This window comes from Schistocerca nitens, chromosome 1, assembly GCF_023898315.1.
Source record: "Schistocerca nitens isolate TAMUIC-IGC-003100 chromosome 1, iqSchNite1.1, whole genome shotgun sequence".
Lineage (NCBI taxonomy): Eukaryota > Metazoa > Arthropoda > Insecta > Orthoptera > Acrididae > Schistocerca > Schistocerca nitens.
Genome location: NC_064614.1, coordinates 1,208,375,256 through 1,208,381,255, shown reverse-complemented (window position 1 = coordinate 1,208,381,255; position 6,000 = coordinate 1,208,375,256).

Here is a 6,000-nt window from a genome sequence, read left to right as displayed (position 1 = left end):
CCTTACCATGAGTTTGGAAGGATGAGGAAAAGATGAAAATGAACCTCGTTCAGGGAGACCTTCAACTTCAAAAACCAACGAAAACGTCGAACATGTCCGTTCCCCTGTGAGATATGTCTGACATTTAACAATAAGGATGATGGGAGACCTATTAAACGCACAAATGAGTTCGGAAGGATGAGGAAAAGATGAAAATGAACCTCGTTCAAGGAGACCTTCAACTTCAAAAACCAACGAAAACGTCGAACATGTCCGTTCCCCTGTGAGATATGTCTGACATTTAACAATAAGGATGATGGGAGACCTATTAAACGCACAAATGAGTTCGGAAGGATGAGGAAAAGATGAAAATGAACCTCGTTCAGGGAGACCTTCAACTTCAAAAACCAACGAAAACGTCGAACATGTCCGTTCCCCTGTGAGATATGTCTGACATTTAACAATAAGGATGATGGGAGACCTATTAAACGCACAAATGAGTACGGAAGGATGAGGAAAAGATGAAAATGAACCTCGTTCAGGGAGACCTTCAACTTCAAAAACCAACGAAAACGTCGAACATGTCCGTTCCCCTGTGAGATATGTCTGACATTTAACAATAAGGATGATGGGAGACCTATTAAACGCACAAATGAGTTCGGAAGGATGAGGAAAAGATGAAAATGATCCTCGTCCAGGGAGACCTTTAACTTCAAAAACCGACGGAAACGTCCAACGTGTTCGTGCTCATGTGAGATATGACTGACATTTAACAGTATGGATGGAGGGACACCTATTAAACGCATATACCTCCACCGTACATCAACTTTTGCCGGACGATTTGCACATGCGAAAGGTTTGTGCCAAAATGGTGCAGAAAAACTTCACAATTGAGCAGAAGGACAATCGAAGAAACGCGTGCTTTGACCTACTGTAGAGGAGTGCCAATGACCACGAATGGTTCAGTCGTGTGATCACATGTGGGAATCCTGGATTTATGAGTGAGGTTCAGTCGCAAACCGGCAAAGTGAGGAGTGGCACTTTGAGAGATCTCCTCTACGGAATAAAGCTCGAATGAGAAAATCAAAGAACGAATCAATGTTGATTTGCTTCTTTTATAGTAAGGGTATCACGCACGAAGAATTTGTTCCTCCAGGACTAACCGTCAACCAAGTGTTTTACACAGTAATAGAGTGAATCGACTGAGACTGGACACTGAAGACAAATGGATGCCTTATCATGACAATGCTCCATGTGACACGACCATGTCCATGGCGGATCTGTTGAACTCAACAGGTATTCCTGTTGTTCCACAGCCCCCCTATTCACCTGATCTAAGACATTGTGACTTTTTTCTTTCCCCGAAGTTGAAAACTATCGCAAAAGGATGCCAATGAATTCGAAAGTAAAGTTCTGTGTACTGACTTCGCAGAAAATACTAAGAAATTTTGGTCTTATGTCAAAGCGGTAGGTGGATCAAAACAAAATGTCCGGACACTCTGTGACCAAAATGGTACTGGAACAGAGGACGATAGACTAAAGGCCGAAATACTAAATGTCTTTTTCCAAAGCTGTTTCACAAAGGAAGACTGCACTGTAGTTCCTTCTCTAGATTGTCGCACAGATGACAAAATGGTAGATACCAAAATAGATGACAGAGAGATAGGAAAACAATTAAAATTGCTCAAAAGAGGAAAGGCCGCTGGACCAGATGGCATACCAGTTCGATTTTACACGGAGTACGCGGAGGAACTTGCCCCCCTTCTTGCAGCGGTGTACCGTAGGTTTCCAGAAGAGCGTAGCGTTCCAAAGGATTGGAAAAGGGCACACGTCATCCCCGTTTTCAAGAAGGGACGTCGAACAGATGTGCAGAACTATAGACCTATATCTCTAACGTCGATCACTTGTAGAATTTTGGAGCACGTGTTATGTTCGAGTATAACGACTTTTCTGGAGGCTAGAAATTTTTCTCTGCAGGAATCAGCATGGTTTTCGAAAAAGACGATCGCGTTAAACTCAGCTCGCGCTATTCGTCCACGAGACTCAGAGGACCATAGACACGGATTCCCAGGTGGATGCCGTGTTTCTTGACTTCCCTAAGGCGTTTGATACAGTTCCCCACATTTCCATCGTTTTTTGGGAACATGAAGTCTATGAACAGGTCCAAATGGTCTCCGGGTAGCTGAACATAACCATTTTCACTCAGTGATTGGTTTTCTTGGATCAGAGGACCCAATCCATCCCATGTAAATATAGCCCATTCTGGGCACCTGGAAATCTTTAAGAAGAATGTGGCCGATATGTTAAAGGCCGTGTCAGCTGAAGCCTTTAAGTGCTGCCGCCAAGACTGGGAAAAAATCTCCGCTGGTGTATACTAACGTGATAAAAGTCAAAGCATACATCCTAGTGCACTGCGTCATGCATTCGGCTTAGCATGGATTCCACGAGTCGTTGGGAGTTCTGTTCAGAAAATTGAGCCATGCTGCCTCTAAGGCCGTACATAACTGCGAAAGTGTTGCCGGTGCAGTATTTTGTGCACAAATTGATCTCTTGACTATGCCCCATGTCAAAAATGGTTCAAATGGCTCTGAGCACTATGGGACTCAACTGCGGAGGTCATTAGTCCCCTAGAACTTAGAACTAGTTAAACCTAACTAACCTAAGGACATCACAAACATCCATGCCCGAGGCAGGATTCGAACCTGCGGCCGTAACGGTCTTGCGGTTCCAGACTGCAGCGCCTTTAACCGCACGGCCACTTCGGCCGGCGCTGCCCCATGTCGTGCAATCTGTTTGGCCTAATCATTCGCTCGAATTGTCCAGAGTATTCATCAAACAAGTCGCGAACAATTGTGTCATTTACAAAAATTCCATCGTTTTTTGGGACCATGAAGTCTATGAATGGCTCCAAATGGTCTCCAGGTAGCTGAACATAACCATTTCCACACAATGATTGGTTTACTTGGATCAGAGGACCCAATCCATTCCATGTAAACACAGCCCAAACAGTTATGGAGCCATTACCAGGTGGCACAGTGCTTTGTTGACAATTTGGGTCTGGCGCTGCAGTCCGTAACCGCGGGACTGCTACGGTCGCAGGTTCGAATCCTGCCTCGGGCATGGGTGTGTGTGATGTCCTTAGGTTAGTTAGGTTTAAGTAGTTCTAAGTTCTAGGGGACTTATGACCTAAGATGTTGAGTCCCATAGTGCTCAGAGCCATTTGAACCATTTGAACAACTTGGGTCCCTGACTTCGTGGCTTCTGAGCATCACTCGAAACCTAGCATGAGCTTCAGACGATGTCGGTCGTCTGCTGCGCTTTCCTAACGGATACGTTCGTCGTACCTCTCACACTGATTGCTGCGGTTATTTCACGCAGTGTTGCTTCTCTGTTAGCACTGAAAACTCTACGCAAAAGCCGCTGCTCTCGGTCGTGAAGCGAAGGCCGTCGGTAATGGCTGAAATTTGGTATTCTCGGCACACTCTTGACATTGTAGATATCGGAAAACTGAATTTCCTAGTGATTTCCGAAATGCTCCAACTACCATTCTTCGTTGAAGTCCGGTAAATCCCGTCGTGCGACCATAATGACGTGTAAAACCTTTTCGCATGAATCACCTGAGTACAGATGGTAGGTCTGCCAGAGCACTGCCCTTTCATACCTTGTGTACATGATACCACCGCCATCTGTATAAGTGCATATCGCTACCCCATAATTTGGTCATCTCGGCGTATAGTTGCCAGAGGGAAATACTTTGAAGGGGACAATACTGTTGTTTGCAAAAAGTAAAAACTTTGGTAGATAAATAATCAGTCTCATTACTTTTCTCACACACCTCGTATTGTTAGCGCGAATGAATCTACAGGGTGAGCACAAAGTCTTGTCCTGATTATAAAAATGTATAACAGAATAACCGTTTGAGATAATAACCTGTGTTTGATGCCGTTACATAGGTTAGTGTTACTAGCTGTTTCTTTTTTTTTTTTAAAAAAAAAAAACCACTTCCGTTAGTAAACCTCGACGTGTGCTCGCTTGGCAGCTCGAAGACTATCGAGGCGGTATTTCAGTTCCAGCCAGGTGTTTCGTAACATGTGTTCTGTCACAGTACCTACAGCAGCTTGTATCCTGGCCTTTAGTTCGTCGGTGTCAACAACTGGCGTGACGAAGACGCTGTCCTTGATATAGCCTCAGAAAAAAAAGTCAAGGGGCGTAATGTTGGGATCGGTGGATTGGAAGGAACGGTCCAACACCCTGGTCACCCGCCTCTCCAGACATTACGCCCCTTGACTTTTTTTTCTAGGGCTATATCAAGGACAGAGTCTTCGTCACGCCAGTTGCTGACATCGACGAACTGAAGGCCAGGATACAAGCTGCTGTGGGAAATGTGACAGAACACATGTTACGAAACACCTGGCGGGAACTGGAATACCGCCTCGACGGTCTTCGAGCTGCCAAGCGAGCACACGTTGAGGTTTACTAATTTAAGTGGTCTTTAAAAAAAATCTAGTGACACTAACCTATGTAACGGCGTCAGATGTAAATTATTATGTCAAACGGTTATTCTGTAATAAACTGTTATAATCAGGGCAAGACTTTGTGCTCACCCTGTATTTTCCGCGATGGTTAGTTATTCCGACTGCCCAAACGACACTGCCCAGTTCGGCCATCCTCTTGTACTGAACACTGCAACAACAGTATATGGAGCTAGGAATGGACAAATTTTTAAAAATATCGATGTATGCTGTATCTATACTTAAAATACCGTTGACATAATAATGGCATAAATATCGATGTTTCGATATCTCAGTTGATATTTTCAATATTTACCTGTATTCAAAAGACGTTGGACGAGGTGACAGAAATAACAGACACTTAAAGATTGGCAAATATTTTCATCTGTCATCACTGTCATCACCGACAGACATTAGCGAAATTCTTTGTTTAATATGTTCCCCTGTCAGTCTGTTTCCGTTACCTATCACAGCCGAGTTTATTAAGGAATTTACTCTTTTGGACAGAATAGAAGAGGCCAGGCGTGTTAAGTATTTTTGGTCAATTTCCGACGATATACACTAATGGCTATTAAAATTGCTACACCACGATGATGACGTGCTACAGATGCGAAATTTAAGCGACAGGAAGAAGATGCTGTGATATGCATCGCGGTGAACGTACATTGGAAGCGTGTATTCGTCATCGCCATACTGGCTATCACCCGGCGTGATGGTATGGGGTGCCATTGGTTACACGTCTCGGTCACCTCTTGTTCGCATTGACGGCACTTTGAACAGTGGACGTTACAGTTCAGATGTGTTACGATTCGTGGCTCTACCCTTCATCCGATCCCTGCGAAACCCTACATTTCAACAGGATAAATCACGAACGCATGTTGCAGATCCTGTACAGGCCTTTCTGGATACAGAAAATGTTCGACTGCTGCCCTGGTCAGCACATTCTCCAGATCTCTCACCAACTGAAAACGTCTGGTTAATGGTGGCCGAGCAACTGGCTCATCAGAATACTCCAGTCACTACTCTTGATGACCTGTGGTATCGTGTTGAAACTGCATGGGCAGCTGTACCTGTATACGCCATACAAGCTCTGTTTGACTCAATGCCCAGGCGTATCAAGGCCGTTATTACGGCCACAGGTGGTTGCACCCAAATTGCGTGAAAATGTAATCACATGTCAGTTGTAGTATAATATATTTGTCCAATGAATACCCGTTTATCATCTGCATTTCTTCTTGGTGTAGAATTTAATGGCCAGTAGTGTAGGTGTGTAGTGAGGATTAAACATTTCAGACAACGGCGTCCATTTTCTATAAAATATCAGTTCAGTAATGTGTGCGACTTTTGTGCCGAGTGCAAGTTACTTTAACAGTGCGTCTACCTCTTCTTGTTCCAGTACATCAGGGGGTAAGAGAAGTGCACATTCTGCCTCACAATTGGTAGCAGAGAGCAGTAATATCCACCGTTTTCATACAGCTCTGTCACCAAATGTGTACATTTTGCACCTTGT